Below are 18,700 nucleotides of genomic sequence, written 5' to 3'. Positions count from 1 at the left end.
AGACAGTTTGTGCGTGTCACGCCTCTCCTTTCTCCCGGCCGTAAATCCGATTTGCGTGTCAGGCCTCGCTGTCGCTGTTCTAGGCGGCATGTTTAGGGTGATGTCAAGTTCTTTTCGTTTATCATTGGCTCTCGAGAACACGTGACTTAAATACTTTCGCGCCCTTATATTGGACTTTATGCTGGGAAATTTGGTTGTTGGGTGCTGATAAGAAACAGCGTTGTCAGTGCGCGTCTGTTTATTCCAGCCTGCGGTAACTCCATTATTGGGCCCATGTTCCCACTTTCTGAGTACACTTTGCGAAATTCCTATTTCTTATTGTGCCATTTGTGTTTCTACCGCAAGTGCCGTCCTGATCGAGCTTATTTATTTATTTATTTATTTATTTTACTTCAGGCTGCACGCTTGTTTAAATTTAGCATGCCGCCCGCCTCGAGGGTTGCTGTGTGCATAAATCTGCACAGCCGAAGACCGAGCCGAGAGAGTGAGTACAGTGCTCAGGTCCAGGAGCTAAGAGAATAGTGGGTTCCGCTCCCACTGCTCTTCCTCTCTGCTGCTGGCGGGCTCCATCCACTCTTTTGTAGATCTTTAATTTTGGTGCTCTTATGTTTGAACTCCCGAAAGATGAAAGGCAGAACCAGCCTAGCTGTGATGCTAATCTCGGCACTCGGCTCCGCACCCGCACAGCTCGGTTGTCTACATGGGGGCATTACGCTATTACTATGTGGGTTCTGCACACACCATCAAACCCTTACTTCCTTATTAGACCCGATAACAGACTTGTTCAACTTACTTTCGTACAGTTTGTGTATAGCAACCCGTCTTGGTTTTCAAGTGCTCCTGTTAGTCATGGTGTAGCTTCCATTGTTTCAGCAGGTGCAGTGGCACCGGGGATCATAGGCCCGAGGGGCGCACTAAACCCCGAATATTGCTGTATTTCACTGTTCAAGGAGGGGGGGGGGGGCGTTTCCTTCTTTGCACTAGGGCCCATGGCAAACTGCCTACGCCAATGTCTGGCTGGGGGTGCTGGTGACAGCAGACAGGTGCCATCCACTCGTCACCTCTTCACGCTGCCCTGAAATGTCTTTTCATGCATGTAAGAAAGAGGAGGACCTCTGCTGTGGGTGAGAAGGACAGATAAGGGTCGTCAACTGGCCTAACATTCCTGTTAACAAAACTGGCCTAGAAGAAGTAGGAGACATAGTCGGCGCACTCATCAGTAATCTGATACATGGTTCAGACTGGGCTGCAGCCCGACTGATTACCAGTGGCTAAAATTAATTCAAGCATTCCATGCATTACTCTTTTGTATACTTTAGTAATGTTATGAAGGCTAACCCTTTTCATTTCTTTTTGTCATTTTATGCATGGCAATGTAACCCATGTAATCTCCGCCTGGTATTTAATATATGCGAACTCAATTAGAGTAAATCATTTGTTAGCTAACACAGACTGAGTAATGAGATTAGTCAGCGTCTGAAGCCCATTTGCGAGAGTTTAAGCTATTGGCATTGTGAACAACAGTGCCTTTTATTTATCTGTTTTGAAATCCCACACATTAATAAAAGGCATTGTCGTTTACAATGCCAATAGCTCAAACTCACGTTTTGTGTAGGCACAGGGAGATTAAGTGGTTTGGCCTGAATCACACATGTGGAGCCGGCGCCGAGATTCTAATTCGGTTCCCAAATAGGCAGCTCTGGTCGGTACGCTATATCCGGTCCCCATTTTTATGGGGCGTGCGTTCTTTCATTTTCTCCATTTGAGCTTGAGGAACAATATTGCCTCCCCACCCTCTCCCCCCTCCCAGGGTAAGTACACCAAGCTGAAAAATGCAATTTCTGTCATGGCACTGTGATTGCCGTAACAGTGCTGGTGCGGGATGGCAAGCCCTGCCTCTGAGGCTCTCAAAGCTACAGCACAGCCTACTCTGTGGGCGGCATCCCCTACTCCTACAATACCTACCCGGCCTACAGCTACAGCAACAGCCCCCAGTACAAATGCAACTACTCCAGCCGCACAGGGCAGCGCGGGGGGCAGCACCTTCATGAGCAACATGGGTCAGCTGAACACTGCAGCGCAGCCGCAGTGGCACCAAGGGGCCTCCGTGCCGCCCTGCCAGGGGACTCTGCATAGCATCAGGGCCTGGTAGGACACCCGCACACACTGCTGCTGCAGCGCCCGTCCACCCGCCGAGCCTGAGCTGCAGAGCCTGGCATGTTCACGTTTCATGAACACCAGTTACAAGGACACATTCATATTTTGTTTTTTTGTGTAGGCACAGGGAGATTAAGTGGTTTGGCTAGATTCACACATGTGGAGCCGGCGCCGAGATTCAAACTCTGTTCCCAGATAGGCAGCTCTGGTCAGTAGGCCATATCCGGTCCCCATTTGCTCGTCATTTGTTGCTTTTTAAGATAACATTTTTCACACTCTTTAGGTTTCACTATCAGGTCTATCTTAATCACCATCTGTCTTTCTCCACCACCACTCATCATATCTTTTTTTTAAACGTTTATTTTGGATTCTCAACCTCGTTGTTTTTTTGTGTTGGCACAGGGAGATTAAGTGGTTTGGCCAGATTCACACATGTGGAGCCGGCGCGAGATTCGAACTCTGTTCCCAAATAGGCAGCTCTGGTCGGTACGCTATATCCTGTCCCCATTTGCCAAACAGTGAGATATTGGGCAGAACCGTGGTGTAACAGCGGCTTCTCCGCTTGGCCGAATTGTTTGATCTTGTGCACATGAGGGGCCATTTCCTTGTGCGCAGCAAAATGTGAGAATTTTAAAGCTGATCCGCATCGAGAACTTACTGCTTTTGGAGGGATGTCCCCTCGGTGCCAGTGTCTTAGCCAGTACGCCATGGGCCTTAGTGCAGGAAATGAAATTGGCTTCTAGGCCACTGTATCACATGGGATAACAGCAACAATCAGGGTTCGTGGGCCCCGCAGGCCAGTGGTCGAACAATAGCCTCCAAGGGCCCCCTCCAACACTGCACTTGCGCTGGGGGTCTTACAGCTCCTGAGTCCGGAGCGCCCACTCAGTAAACTATGCGGGGGCGAGCCCGCCAAGCATACAGAGTGCGTGTACAGTAGCTGGCCTCGTTGGTTGTTAGAGGAAAGCATACTGCTGAATAAATAAACTAATGGTCTGCGGCAACTATTCACCATCTCAATACACACAAAAAAGTGATTGAAGAAATTTGGTAAAAAAAGGAACAATGGTCGTGCTCATTTTTTCCAATATAAAACTCCTAGTTAATGTATTAGAAAACAGATTTTATGTATAGTTTAGTTTCTTTAAAATTTAGCGTGATCGCTGCAGTGGTAAACGTAAATGCATTTTCAGACTACTTGGAAGGGCAGAAGGAATCGTGGTGACCGGATAGGATACCTATGCAACAAATCCGTGGCCATTGCTTTCCAAAAATACCCTAGGTTTGAAATCTGAATAGTATTTATTCTAATCAGGAATGTTGTTAAGGAAATATTAGTTTATTTTGCACTTACCAACGTGAAAATTACCGGGTAACTTAAATGATAGCATTTTATCAGCTCACTGAGGCCCTGCTCCATTTGTTTCACTGAGCACACTTATTTGGGAACATTTTATGATGTTGCCGGTTTTGGCTTGATGTGTCCAGTTTGTTGTGGGCCGCATCAGCCAAGTCACTGTTGGCTGCACATCCAAGAAACCAATCACTAAATCAGCATAGGCTTTATGGGGGTTCTTTTATTGCAGGTCAGGGCGGTGGTGTTTTATGTTCTTACACTAGTCAGTGGTGGAAACATGCCCCGCAGCACGCACGCACCCCTCAAACAACAGCTTCTTCCAATCCTCCCCCTATCTCAATATCTCTCAGCCTGAAACTGGATCTACAACAGTAGTCGAGGGGAATGGGCGGGCAGCAAGACCCAAATGTTTCCCTTGTGGCTTTTATGGTTGTCATGTTGGGCTTCCTACACATGGAGTTAATTTCTTGTCTTTTATCTTTCTCGGCCTGTGTGCCTAAATGAGAGGTCTGAGAAGGTCGGACAGGGACTAGGTATGTTAGGAAATGGGCAGAAATGTATGTTTTTAGGTCGAGCCTAAGCCATCTATCTATCGCCCTCACTCTATCTATCTATCGCCCTCATTCTATCTATCGCCCTCACTCTATCTATCTCCCTCACTCTATCTATCTATCGCCCTCACTCTATCTCCCTCACTCTATCTATCTATCGTATTACTCTATCTATCGCCCTCAGTCTATCTATCGCCCTCCCTCTATCTATTGCCCTCCCGCTATCTATCTATCGCCCTCCCCCTATCAATCTATCGCCCTCCCTCCCTCTATCTATCGCCCTCACGCTATCTATCACACTCACTCTATCGCATCACTGCAGCATCACTCAGCACCACCACAGCATCACTCAGGGGCACCACAACATCACTATGCGCTACCACAGCATCACTGAACGTCACAGCATCACTCGTCGCCACCACAACATCACTCAGCGCCATCACAGCATCAATCTTTGCAACCATTCAACAACAACTGGTTCAAATATGTTCTCTCAATGTTTCAAGCTTTATTACAAATGTCACAAAAAGATGTTAATATTTCACTTCTGTTCTTGGATTTTCGTCACAATAAAATATACTGAACATAATCTTCAAAAAAGTTATTTACAAAAGTTTAAGATATTGCCATTATAAATTCAAAGAGCTTTTATTTAAGTATTAATTATAAAAAGAATTTTAAAGCCATTGTTATTTGTAATATCAATACATCTAAGTCACGTAAATACAACACATATTGCATTACAAATGCTATAGGTGTCACATTTGCAAAAGTTAAAACTATTGGCATTGTAAATGACAAAACTATTAATTTAGCTATTATCAAAACCAACACATAAATAAAAAATGTGTCATTTACAATACCAATAGCTCAAACTTTCCTAATGCGAGACCTATTGCATTGCAAATGCTTGTTTTTTTATTGAGAAAAAGGAAACCCAGGTCTCAAGTTTGTCCTGATTGAATTAAAGACCTTATTCCCAAAAAGAAAGTTTTTCAGTGTAAAATGTTTGAACTAGTTAAAGCAAGAGTGGCAGCAAACCAGTCTACTCTTAAAGGGCACAATGACAACTCTTATGCTGTTAGATCCATTGACTTTAGTTTCCGACGGTGTTGATCAAACGCCCTACTGGAGAGCGAAAAAAAGGTCTTTCAGTTTTCTCTGATGCTGTACGAGTAATTCAAGTTGCTAGTGGTTCAGTTCTGTTAGATGGAGGAGTTAGGTGAAGCAAAAGGCACTTGAGAGAGTGACACCCGAGGCAGCTTGCAAAATTTTAACACGCAAAGGCATAAAGAAGTTAAACAAAACAACGATTGGTTCAGTTTGGAGAAAAGCAATGTAAATCCCACTCAAATGTCCCCCTCTGCAAAGTCTAATTCTTCAGATGCCATTCTAGCTCCTGGCTGTACAATATTTTATTCTCCTCCTGCTGGGGGTCTGAGGCCCGGGGGCACGTGCGGACACCTATTGGGGGGCCTGGGGCACGTGCGGACACCTGCTGGGGGTCTGAGGCCCGGGGGCACGTGCAGACACCTGCTGGTTGTCTGAGGCCCGGGGGCACGTGCAGACACCTGCTGGGGGTCTGAGGCCCGGGGGCACGTGCAGACACCTGCTGGGGGTCTGAGGCCCGGGGGCACGTGCAGACACCTGCTGGTTGTCTGAGGCCCGGGGGCACGTGCAGACACCTGCTGGGGGTCTGAGGCCCGGGGGCACGTGCAGACACCTGCTGGGGGTCTGAGGCCCGGGGGCACGTGCAGACACCTGCTGGCTGTCTGAGGCCCGGGGGCACCTGCAGACACCTGCTGGGGTCTGAGGCCCGGGGCATGTGCAGACACCTGCTGGGGGTCTGATGCCCGGGGGCACGTGCAGACACCTGCAGGGGGTCTGAGGCCCTGGGGCACATGCAGACACCTGCAGGGGGTCTGAGGCCCGGGGGCACGTGCAGACACCTCCAGGGGGTCTGAGGCCCGGGGGCACGTGCAGACACCTGCTGGGGGTCTGAGGCCCTGGGGCACGTGCTGACAACTGCCTGGGAGTCTGAGGCCTGGGGGCATGTGCAGACACCTGCTGGGGGTCTGAGGTCCTGGGGCACATGCAGACACCTGCAGGGGGTCTGAGGCCCTGGGGCACGTGCAGACACCTGCAGGGGGTCTGAGGCCCGGGGGCACGTGCAGACACCTCCAGGGGGTCTGAGGCCCGGGGGCACGTGCAGACACCTGCTGGGGGTCTGAGGCCCGGAGGCACGTGCGGACACCTGCTGGGGGTCTGATGCCCGGGGGCACGTGCAGACACCTGCTGGGGGGGTCTGAGACCCCGGGGCACGAGCAGACACCTGCTGGGGGTCTGAGGCCCGGGGGCACGTGCAGACACCTGCTGGCGGTCTGAGGCCCGGGGGCACCTGCAGACACCTGCTGGGGGTCTGAGGCCCGGGGGCACGTGCAGACACCTGCTGGGGGTCTGAGGCCCGGGGGCACGTGCAGACACCTGCTGGGGGTCTGAGGCCCGGGGGCACGTGCAGACACCTGCTGGGGGGTCTGAGGCCTGGGGCACGTGCAGACCTGCAGGGGGTCTGAGGCCCGGGGGCACGTGCAGACACCTGCTGGGGGTCTGAGGCCTGGGGGCACGTGCAGACACCTGCTGGGGGTCTGAGGCCCGGGGGCACGTGCAGACACCTGCAGGGGGTCTGAGGCCCGGGGGCACGTGCAGGCACCTGCTGGAGGGGTCTGAGGCACGTGCAGACACCTGCTGGGGGTCTGAGGCCCTGGGGCACGTGCAGACACCTACTGGGGGGTCTGAGGCCCTGGGGCACGTGCAGACACCTGCTGGGGGGGGCCTGGGGCACGTGCAGACACCTGCTGGAGGGGTCTGAGGCCCGGGGGCACGTGCAGACACCTGCTGGGGGTCTGAGGCCCGGGGGCACGTGCAGACACCTGCTGGGGGTCTGAGGCCCGGGGGCACGTGCAGACACCTGCAGGGGGTCTGAGGCCCGGGGGCACGTGCAGGCCCCCTGGCGGGAGGGGAGCATCCGCATGCGCGTCGCACCCTGAGCCCCAGGACGGTCTCCGACAACCCTGAGGCGTGCTGACGACATGCGCGGCCCGCCTCCGCGCAACCAAAACCCTCACACTTAGCCAATCAGCAGCCGGGACTCCAGCCAGCCGACCCAGCCTGGACCAATCAACAGCTGTGCCTCACACTGAAGCGTCCTGACGACTTCCTCGGTCAGCCTCCGCGCGCATCTAGCTTCCTGACACTCAGCCAATCAACAGCCTCGGCTTCAGCCAGCCGCTTTACTCCAAGCCAATCAGCAGCTGCGGCCTATCCATGCCCCTTGACCCGGCTGGAGAATTAATTATAAGGGCTGAAGCGTGGCTGGCCCCCCCTAGGACTTCTGGGAGCTGTCTCTGCGCGGACAGGCCTCGCTCAGCTGCCCGGTGTCAGCCTCCTCCGGCGCGGGGCCTGCTGTCAGCTGCCCGGTGTCTGCCTCCTCCGGCGCGGGGCCTGCTGTCAGCTGCCCGGTGTCTGCCTCCTCCGGCGCGGGGCCTGCTGTTCGCGGAGCCGACACAGGTGAGAGTAGGCCTTGGCATGCCACTCCCCTCTGCCCGAAGCTGGCCTGTGTCCCCTCTGCCCGGAGCTGGCCCGTTTCCCCTCTGCCCGGAGCTGGCCCGTTTCCCCTCTGCCCGGAGCTGGCCTGTGTCCCCTCTGCCCGGAGCTGGCCCGTTTCCCCTCTGCCCGGAGCTGGCCCGTTTCCCCTCTGCCCGGAGCTGGCCTGTGTCCCCTCTGCCCGGAGCTGGCCCGTTTCCCCTGTGCCCCGTGCGGAGCTCCCCAGGGTGCGGGGGTGAGTAGGGGCCCAGTCCCCCCGGAGCTGTCTCTGCGCGGACAGGCCTCGCTCAGCTGCCCGGTGTCTGCCTCCTCCGGCGCGGGGCCTGCTGTTCGCGGAGCCGACACAGGTGAGAGTAGGCCTTGGCATGCCTCCCCCCTTGCCCGGAGCTGGCCCGTGCCACCTTTGCCCCCTCTGCCCGGAGCTGGCCCTCCGGGTGCGAGGGTGAGTAGGGGCCCAGTCCCCCCGAGCTGCCCCAGGTGATACCAGTCTTTGATCTCCCCGCCTCCAGGTGCCCGCGGCCTCGGCTCACGAGCCTCAGTGGCAATGCTGCGTCCTGGCCCCCCTCGCTCAAACCCCACATTATTGCACATACTCCCACCCTGTGCAGGGCTTCAAAGGCCGGGTGTCCCCTGGTGCGGAGGGTTCTTTCTTTTGGAAGGAGGAGCACCCGCATGTCTCGGGGAGAGTGCTGCACGGTTACTCGTGAGTGCAGGCGCTCTGGGGAAGGGGAGATCTGCACCTCTATATCTTCTTTGCAAGAACTTGCCACCAAAGGTGTTTGAATTGTCCCGCACACTCGTGTAGGCTAGCTGTTCATGTACGAGGAGTGCAGTCAGACAATGTGTTTCTCTCGTATTTCGATGCGGACTTCCTAACTTTTGAAGAGTTCATTCACCTTGTAATGGAAAATCGACTTTGTATGTATTTAGAAGTACTTAGAAAATGCTCAGGTGACTCTCCTTGAACTTTCTGATACTACTCGCAGGCAGGGGGGGGGGGGGGGGGGGGTATTCACGCCCGATCAGAGAGCCTCTAATAGAATGAATGAAGAGCCTGTCTCTCGAATGGGGTGCCTCGTGAGGTCGAGACAGGTTTTTATGCCTGGTCACCCCTTTCTTAAAAGCCGGGCCTAGGATTCTTGTATGTTTATGGTAAGTTTCTGGCTTTGTCAAAAGATTAAGGTGAGCCTAAACTCAGACCAACCTTACAATTAGCCTAAGTTGAGATTTATAAGTTGGTTACTCACGTCCATTCCAGATTATGATTCCTAAGGGCTAGAATAGATACACCCACCTAAGACAATCCTCGGAAATGCTAGTTTTTTCCTTTTGGAATAGTATAAATGTCAGCGGAGTACTTTTAGTCCTACCCTATTCTCATTTTACATTTTGTTTGCCCAAAATACTGCCTTGTCCTCTATTTCTTTTGTTTGACCTGCCACCAAGAAGTGTGGCTCAATGGTTAGAGCGGCAGACGCTGATGCAGAGGTCTAGCCCGGGACCAGGGTTCAATTTCCCGCCTCGGCGGGTCTTGGGCTCAAACATTCCACGGACCTGATAATTCTCGCCTCGTGCCTATTCCAATCATGGAGTCCCACTCTGCAACTCTGGGCAATAGCTTGCTTAATCTCCACAACGGCCCCCACAACGCTAAGGATGCCTGGCCTCCACCATGGGGGTGCCCAGGAGTGGACACCTCACAGGGAAAGCCAGGATGGGTTCCAGAGCGGTATTCGTACAAGCGCCTTGAGACCCTTGCGGGTGAGTAGTGCGCTATACAAGTATCAATTTTACCAAATCTTTGACAGCCATAATAGATTTATGCAAATTCATGTTTAAAACAAACCGCAAATTCAATAATACAAATGGAATGCAAACCACGGGTTTCATATTACAGCTAGCACCCAATCGGTTACAACAATCTATAGGAATATTTTAGAACTCTCCAAAGAGCAAAGGCGATCATAAAAACAATCATGTGGTAGCTGGCCATACGTTTTCTGTGAATGAGCAGTAGTTGTGGGAGTGTGTATGTATACTTTTACTATAACCGGCATGTAGCAGTTTTTTACAGGTCAAATCTCATTTACAGAAAATAAAAATTATTAAATAGTAAAGTGCGAATGTGCAGCCTAAAAATGCCATCTTGGCTGAGTAGTCTCGTTACAACGAACTATGCGTCTTATGTCGGATCAAAGCGAACTATCCTTAAAATGTGCAAATCAAGTCTGTCACAGTATGATAAAATGTTCAAATACAAAGTATAAGCATGCAACCTTCCAATCCTAGCAATACGGTAACTATTAGAGAGTAAAGTGCAAACCTGCATCCTAGTGATGTAATCTAGTTTGGGGAGTCACAGGGTTACATGTAACAACGGACTATAGTTCTCCGTGGACTATATCCATAGAATGTACAAATCAAATCTCATTCACATAATATAATAAAGCGATAAAATATAAACTGCTCATGTGCGCCCTTAAAGAGATGCAATCCGGGTGATAGTCGTGGGATAGGTTGTTATCCGGAACTAAGTGGCTACATATGGCCAATCTAAATAACCTGTATAACCCATTCAGCTCAAACCTCTATGGCGAACATTACACAGATAATTTCCCCAGTTGATTTCTTAGGTGCACTGCTGAAGAGATGTATTTGTATATCATTAGTCATATATATTCTGTTTGGAGGAGCTGTAGGTAATGTCTAATGTTCAGAACCCTTAAAAGTTTTATAAATTCCTTCCGAGCTTTAGTGTATAACTGACAGGATAAAAGGGAATGCAGCAAGTCTGCCTGTCTATATTTTTTCCTGCACAGCCTTAATAGGAATGCAGCAAGTTCTGCCTGTTGCTACACAGCCTTACCAACCCTGTGTCCCTTGGTTTATGTTTCATGGCAGAGCCCAGGTTGCTATGAGTAAGAGTTATTACTGTCAAACCATTTTGGCAATTAGGGACTCTCGGTTTTCTCTCAACCCAGAGTAACTAGTTAATTGACTGGATTATACCGTCGAAAGCTTCCAGCATGCTTTTTGGATTAAGTTCACTCTCTAAGGAAGCTAGAATCTGCCCCATGTTTTTCTTTACCAGTTCCCCCAGGATAACGTAAGGGTTCACTGTTCACCATTTTTGCATGATTCCCTTGTTATTGGTGGAATAAAAGGCGGAGATTTTCAAATCTGTCTCAGAGGTGATAGCCAAAGGGCGATGGTCACTGAGAAATTTTTGAAAATGTGTAAAGTCTACAGCCTTTGGTTTATAATTCTCCGAAAGGGCAACAAAATCAATAAGGCTAACTTCACCTAACCATGCTTTTTATCTGATCAGATGTTGGCTGTGTGATGAGTGTATGAAAGAGGGATAATTGAACAATATGGCATAACAAATTTCACCACAAGGATTGTGGTCAAAATGACATTGGGTCCTCGGCATCATCTCCCATCACTTTACATGTGTTTGTTTTGGATAGGGCCAACTTTTGCAATTAAAATCGCCTTCCCACAATAGTGATTTAAGTTTTAAGATCATTTAGAAGTCTACCGAGAAAACGTTCGAGTAGGCTAGCTATGTCAGTGTTACCAAAGAGAAAATTGTTGTGATAGAAGTTGACCATAACCAGCATGGTATTTGATTCATACAGGTCAATAATGAAAGTGAGGGACTCGAGGTACATGTTACTATTATTTTTTGCCAGAATCGTTGCTATTAATGTTAGCAGGCCACTTCCATGATATCCCCCTGGCAAATGGCTAGCTGGAGCGTGGACAGAAAAAAAACATCTATATGCAATGCCTCCCTGGTCCAGGTATCTTGAAGACACAATTTAACCCTTTACAGTGTCAAGCCGATCATTAGTCTGCACCTTATTCAGGAGGCCTGCCTCATTCTGAAAAAGGAATTTGAAAACATTGGGTACCAAACTGGGTGTGTCCACTGGTTCTATGTTTTCAAAGTCTGGCCACGAGGTGATGTCATCAGTCGCCTTTAGGTGGAATGATTCTTTGGCGTGGTGGGTGGCATCTAATGTGCTATGCCCAGTTCTGTTATTTAATTTCAATGTCGACCTTGTCACTCGTCTGTATTATAATTACATTTGTGTGGGGTTTCGGTGACATTTTGGAAACGAGGCCTAGCGAGCCTATCTAGAAGAGACCCAAACACATGCATGTATTTGAAGTTAGTAAGTCTCCAGTCCCTTCCCTTTGTTTACGGTCCGACCCAGGATACACATTAAATATAATTTATGCTCCCAAAAAGGCTCACAGCTTTGCCAGTTCGTAGCATTTACTAGTGATTATATTGCTTTGTTTCAGCTGATCTCTTCCTCTCGATCGTCTGGCGAGGTGGAAAGTTCAAGATCATTACCATAGGGTTTGCTTCCAGTGGTAGTTGCAGAACTCTTCTAGAGGTTGATCTCAGTTCTTGGTGCTAATGATTGGCCTTCTGACTTTATCTTCTGCTGTGTAGCTGTGGTTAGCTCGTGCTTGGACGTTTTTATGTGCCGGGTACAGATTCTTATTCTTTGTGTTTAGGGGCCAAAGCTTTGGGTCTTATGAGGAGTTTGTTGTCCTGGTGGCCACCTCCCCCTGACGGATGTGGCTTGTCCTGGGTTAGATAAATGGCCTGTATTCGGGGGTTTAGATTGGAGCCCTGTGTCCCCTCCGGTCAACTAATCGATCTCGATTCAATTAAAGTTTTCAAAGAGGAATAGATACTGCCAAGAGTGGCAAGTAGGGGGTCCAGAATTGCTTTCAAGGTCTTCTCAAGAATGTTCAACGAGTAGGGTGTGTGATTCCACCTTGTGGCTGTCTTTCTGAGTTCAGCCAGGGAGGGGATTGCTGTGATCCCTATGGTAGTTGTGGTGTTTCCATTTGTTGCGAGTACTTTCCGACAAGAAACAAGCCTGTTAGATCTCGTAGCCTTTTTTGAGGGGGCGGGGGACATGTGTTTTCCTTGTGGGCACTGAGTAGTGTTGGAGTCAATCCCTAATGTGCCCTTAAATACACTAGGATTCGAAGCTCCCGATTCGCTCTTGTCGTCATTTTTTGCTTCACACAGTAGTTGTGGTCCTGTCAAGACAGCGGTCCCATCTTGGGGGCTTGCTTGTAGGTCTTCTCGCTATTGATGCCCCCATAACTGTTGTGACAAAGCTAGTGATCATGACGAATAATGGGAGGTCTTTTGTGGTGGGCATTACAGAATTTCTTTTCATCTGTTTTACTTGCCTTAAGCATGGGCAGGGCTTAACCTTGAAGAGTGTATTTTTGTAGGAGCTGGTTTGATAGGCCTTCAGAGTCAGAGCCAAGGGGGATGGGCCAGTCCGGTCTTGTTTGGGTAGAAAGTGCCCGCCCTTGGCCCAGGCACTCTGCACTGCCAGAGTGTGTCCTCCCTTAAGAGGGCTGACGGGGTTCAATCAGAGCTGCCTGACCGCCTCCTGGCAGGAGACTGCAGTTCTGGGTGGTTGTTGCGGTAGTCCCCTGACCAGCAAAGGCAGTTGGTAAAACAAAGTTACTGCTTGTGTTTGACCTTTATTTTTGCTACAGTGAACTCTAGGTGCTACAATTATCCAAAGGAGTCCTTCTTGCCTGAGATGTTGACTAGGAAAACAAGCATTAGCAATGCAATAGGTCTCGCATTTGCGAGACTTTGAGCTATTGCCGTTGTAAATGGCAATGCCTTTTACTTGTGTTTTGAAAATCTGCAAGTAGTGTGTAAACACCACCTTTGTACTTATAGACCCTGCTTTTAGTCCCTGCCTACTAGCAAAGACTATACGAACAGTTTGTTTACGCACCGCTTGCAGCTTTTTAAAACCAATAGATAAAAGGCATTGCCATTTGCAATTCCAATAGCTCACTCACAAATGCGAGACCTATTGCATTGGAAATGCTTGTTTTTCAGGCTGTTAGGAGGAGTACTCCTTAACACAGCTAAGTCTAGCATGACCTCAGGAACAGCACTTGGGGTCAAGACTTATTCCAGCAGAAGCCACCAGCAGGGCCCAGGGCAGGTCCAGTTGAAACTGGTCCGCAGAGCTCTTCAGGAAAAGTTTCCTGTGGCTTGTTGTGTCCCTATAAATTAACAGGAGGCCAGCCATCTGACCCCTGGAATCTACTACTTTGTCCTGGGTACAAGTGGAAGCAAGTTGAACCTTCCAGGTCTCCTCATTGGTCTCAACAGGTGGAGTCCTTCTGTCTTCTACAGGTCCAGCATTGTTCTGAAGAGGGTGCCCAGAGGTGTCACATTTATGCCTGGCACTAGTCTGTGGGCAGGTGTGACTTCAGGCCCTTCTCCAACTAATAGGGGAAAAGTAACCTGGGGTAAACCCACTCACTTTTTCAGAAGTTCCTGTGGGCGCTACTGCAAACTGCCACACAGTGCCCTTCTCTACCTAAAACCAAGATGGTAGAATCTACTTTGAATTGTACAGACTTCTGTGCCCACCACACATGTCTGGCTAGGGGAATGAGCGACCACTCTGTTGTCACTTCAAACCAGTTCTGGGAACAGCTCTTCTTCCATTAGAACTGTTGACTGACTTGGTGGACAAAAAGGCCCTGCCCAGGTGTCACTTAACATTTGCCTGTGTCCTAGAAGTCCCCTATAAAAATAATTAAGTTACTGGGTATGGCCCAGATCGTCGTCCTGCCATAGGAACAGAACACCTATCCACAAGCAGGCCTTTGTCTCAGCTCTGGGAGCAGCTTCACACCTCAACAAGTGGGCTGTTTAGCTCCTGGATGATAGTTGGAAACTCATGCAAATGGGCTTCTAGAGCAGCGTTTCCCAAACTGGGGGTCGTGACCTGAGTTTTGGTGGTCCAGGAAAGTCAGAGCAATTAATAAAGATGTCTTTAAATTCTGTGTTTATGTTGTCACATTCGCCCTGATTCAAAGACAGAGGTCAAATGTCAGGATTTGTCTTATGACAAACGGCTGCTTATTCTTTTAACACTGGGATTGCGGTTTTCTTTTCTCCACTGCAAACTGGGTGGAGTTTTCAAAGTGAATTGTGATACAATATTGCTGTAGTTCAGGTATACAGGTAGTGTGAAGGGAAAGACTCTAGGATACTGTTCTTTGTAACACAAAACAAAATGTATGTAAACATATTGTATGCATTTGGCAGTTAGGAAATCAAAAATGAAGCACTTTTTTGTAATGCCAAAGTTTGCTGGAAACTGATTTTAATGTTTTCAAAACTATTTGGTGATACACAAATGGTAAATATTCACAGAAATCCGATTTCCATTCATCAGTATTTGTTTGCTGTATAGATTTTTTTCCAGTAAAACTCTGTTTAAAGTTATGGCCATTTCAATGAGTTAAGGGCTTTCTTTAAATGACAAAGCGCTAGCGCGAAATGCTATTGTTACATACAAAAATCAACTTGCCTCATGTCCATTAAAGGTAGGCCGTCGTGGAAGTTTGTTCTAAAAGCAAATTGGTTGTGGTGCCCGCCACCAGGGGGCCTCATACCACCATCCATGGTTGGATATAGGCATAGGAATTTCTTATCTTATGCAAATGTGGGAAAGTATCTTTCTCCAAGAAAGGTGGAATGAGGAGAAAGCTTGTTGGAAAGAGGGACAATTGTGTGTTGGAGGCCTAAATTCCTTTCATGAGTTTGCTGACCTACATGTGTGAGGGAAGCTTGCATTCTGCAGCTCACATTGTATGTGTTTCATGAGAGGGAAACATGTGCTGCTACTGTGCTCTCTGCACCTCTATGCGAGAAGCATGACTGCATCTGCCAGTGTTACATCTGTACAGTGTGTGAGGGAAGCTTTGGGTTCTGCTGCTCACATTGTATGTGTTTCTTGAGAGGGAAACATGCTGCTACTGTGCTCTTTGCACCTCTTCATGTGAGAGAAGCTTGACTGCATCTGCCAGCGTTGCATCTGCCAGCGTTGCATCTGGACAGTGTGTAAGGGAAGTTTGCATTCTGCAGCTCACATTGTATGTGTTTCAATGAGGGAAGCGTGCTGCTACTGTGCTCTTCGCACCTCTTAATGTGTGTGAGAAGCTTGACTGCATCTGCCAGTGTTACATCTGAGTTTCCAAGGATGCCCTGGTGATCCAGTGCAGCTCCTATTTTCTCCACTGCTGCAAGGACAGAATCCATTTTGGCCGCCAGTGCTGTGGACGTCGGCTCCATTGCGCTCCTGTCCCTCTGATGTGAAGAATCCAGGTTGCCAGCACGTAGCGGCCCTTGCGGCATCTTGGCACGCATACGGCCCATCATGAGTTGATACGCCATGGGCATTCACAGCAAGTGCCTGGCAAGGTCAGTGTGAAAACAGTTCATCCTCGTTAGGAGCTCAGGTTAGGGGTCGACTGTCGCATAGGCGTGTGATGTTTGAGCCATGCTGTCCGGTGGGAGTACTGATCGCAGTCTCTGTCAGCGAATTCCCTAATTGACCGGTCTCATGGCTGCTTTGTAATCTGTTCTTCTGACTAATGCCAGCCAGCAGCAGCTTCCAGCATCAGGTCCCTGTTCGTGTCAGTCCACCACAGGATGCATTGTCTTTAGTGTACACTGCCTGAATAGCAGCTTGTGCCAGTGAAGGGACCTCTAGGGACACGTCCGTGTCTATCCATCCCTAGTTGGCTCTTTGTGTAATGGGGACTACTGGCTGTCGGCAATTGTGTGCGTTTCCAGAACGCCGGTCGTTGCTTTCACCCCTGAGATAGTGAATAGGTCCGCCGTTATGCGTGCAGGATCCTGTGTCCGTTAGGGACAGGGAGGGGCTTGGCAAGTAAAAGGATGTCCAGTGCTAGCCCACAACTTGCAGTCTCAACGCTAGGGTCAGTATGTGCGCCGTCTCACTCTAGGAGTAGCGTTACGCTGGGTAATACCGGTTGGTCTCAAAGGCGGATTAGCAGCGGCAAGCACGGATCACGGTTAAGGCTTTTCAGCGCGCTCGGTTAGGTGGGAAATTAGCGCGCCCATCTTGAGCCTCCCCTCGCAATCTGTTGGGTGCTCTACGCGTACAGTAAAGTTCGGATTCACTGGGGCGTGCTCCCCGATTACCTTCGCTTCACCGCAGTGTCACCCTTGCTTCCTTTTGCAGCTCCCAGCATGTACTTGGAGGGTGCAGCTTGCGCGTGCGACCAGCGCTGTCAAGACAGCACAGTGTAGTTCCGCATAGGCCTCAAAGCGCACCTATTTTCCAATCAGTCTGATGAGGCAAGCTTCACCAGGCACCGCCATCGCAGCGTGGGTCATCCGTTTGACCCGCGCACTGCTGCATGGCCTGGCTAAGGGCACTCACGCTCACCAGTTTGTTTAATGGCAGCACACAGTTACGGGTCGACCACAGTCGCGGCGCTTGATAGGAAGCCACTTAGGGGTCTGCACATTAGGATCTCCCCGGCATGCTGTGCTCTACCTTGTCGCGGGCCGTTGCTCCTCACCTCTCTGCTGTGGTAGTCACTATGGCCCCACGCTCCCTGGGGGCTCTTCTGGGGCGGGGTGGAACTTGTGTAGGACCCGCTGCAACTCGGGTCTTGGAGGGCAGCCGCTCTCCTCTCGGAGGTCCCCCACACTCCTCACTGCGTAGATCGTCCCAAGCCTCAGCTCCTCAGGCCGCCAGCGGTCCACAGGTCCCACGTCACCGCACTCCAGACCCGCAGGTGGCCCCTCCGGATGTTACACCTCCAGCGGCAGTGTGGCAGACATGTCCACACCACGGTGCCGGGCAGGAACCGCGGGTAAGCCTGTTGCGACTTCCACCTCGCCGGCGCTATATTCACAGCGGCGATTTTAGTCTCGTCACAAGCAGCTGCCATCTGCAATGTGATGGGACACTAAAAATCCTAAGGAAGGTCCTCGACCTATTACCTGTCAAAGCCGGGAAAACTATAGTACATACTGTGGTCACCTCTCATATTGACTATGGAAATGTCCTATACTTGGGCGCATCTAAAAAAAGAATTGTGAAACTGCAATCAATACAAAATGCAGCAGCCCTCCTAGTGCTGAATCTACCAAAAAAGACGTCCATATCTAAAGCCCTAGCCACACTGCACTGGCTACCAGTTTAAAAAAGAACACTATTCAAGACAATGTGCCATTCCCAACGTATTCTGGCAAATAAAGGACGATGATATCTTCAAACAATGATAGCAACCTACACACCTAGCAGGAACCTGAGATTTGGAGGCACAGCGTTAGTAAGGATTCCTAGAATCAAAATGGCTAGAATGGGCGGTCGCTCATTTATATTCCTGGCAGCCAAACACTGGAATACCCCACCTGTTGAAATAAGAACAGAGTCCAGTGAATCGACTTTCCTGGAGAAAGCTGAAGACATGGCTCTTCCCGCCAGCTAGTTAACTTTCTCACAAAACCTCCTGTTATAAACCTAGTTTAGGAATACCGATCCTGCATGACTCTCAACCCTACTGTCCGCTATTTTTTCAGATACTAGCGCGGAGACACACTGGCCGTGTAACCATGCGCTCTACAAATGAATACATTCCAGCTGCCTGTTGAATGGCCAGGATTTGGATGAACAATTCAAAAAATAGCTTTTGACTGTGTGGGGTAATGAGGCGACAGGCAGGGGTTTGTAATGCGACCTTCCTTATTGTTCTATACCACAGAATGCCGTTAACGAACGGCTCCCTCCTGCATGAACATTCTAACCGGTCACTGGGAACCACGCGCACATACACAATAGGTAGGACGGGAGCGGGTAAGGAACATAGGCTATGGTTAATCAGGACCACATATTACATCTGCTCCCATTTTTTTAAGACAACAATGGAATTAGTTTCTGAACAAGCTGAGGAAATACTTCTACTTTTCTTAACAACAAGTACATTGCATAATCCTTAAATCTTATGGGCGGAACAATTGTTCTCCTGTCCCGGACCGTATCAACAGAACAAGTAACCAGCCCTGGAGGAGACTCATTGGAGAGATCGCCAACAGACGCAGAATCTGTGCTAGCCCCACACACTTCACCTGTGTGCCTTTGCTGGGGAGGCCAAAACATAGTTCTGCAATTCGTAAGGCCTGCTCACA

General features: G+C 49.7%; 1 protein-coding gene across 2 annotated transcripts in view; it reads left to right on the top strand.

Moving 5' to 3' along the window:
* The first annotated feature begins 7,408 nt into the window (after positions 1 to 7,408).
* Positions 7,409 to 18,700, top strand: part of LOC144817687 (long-chain-fatty-acid--CoA ligase ACSBG2-like) — a 1,080,196-nt gene continuing 1,068,904 nt past the window's right edge. Inside the window, exon 1 of one of the 2 annotated variants that reach the window (XM_078674432.1) lies at positions 7,409 to 7,632. The gene's annotated coding sequence lies outside the window, so the exon portion shown is untranslated. Of the gene's footprint in view, positions 7,633 to 7,953; positions 8,016 to 18,700 lie in introns of those variants that run through there. The other variant, XM_078674431.1, reaches the window with a different exon arrangement.

This window comes from Lissotriton helveticus, chromosome 2_1, assembly GCF_964261635.1.
Source record: "Lissotriton helveticus chromosome 2_1, aLisHel1.1, whole genome shotgun sequence".
Taxonomy (NCBI): Eukaryota; Metazoa; Chordata; class Amphibia; order Caudata; family Salamandridae; genus Lissotriton; species Lissotriton helveticus.
The sequence above is the reverse complement of the archived record's forward strand: the minus strand, read 5'-3'. Positions and strand labels throughout refer to the sequence as shown.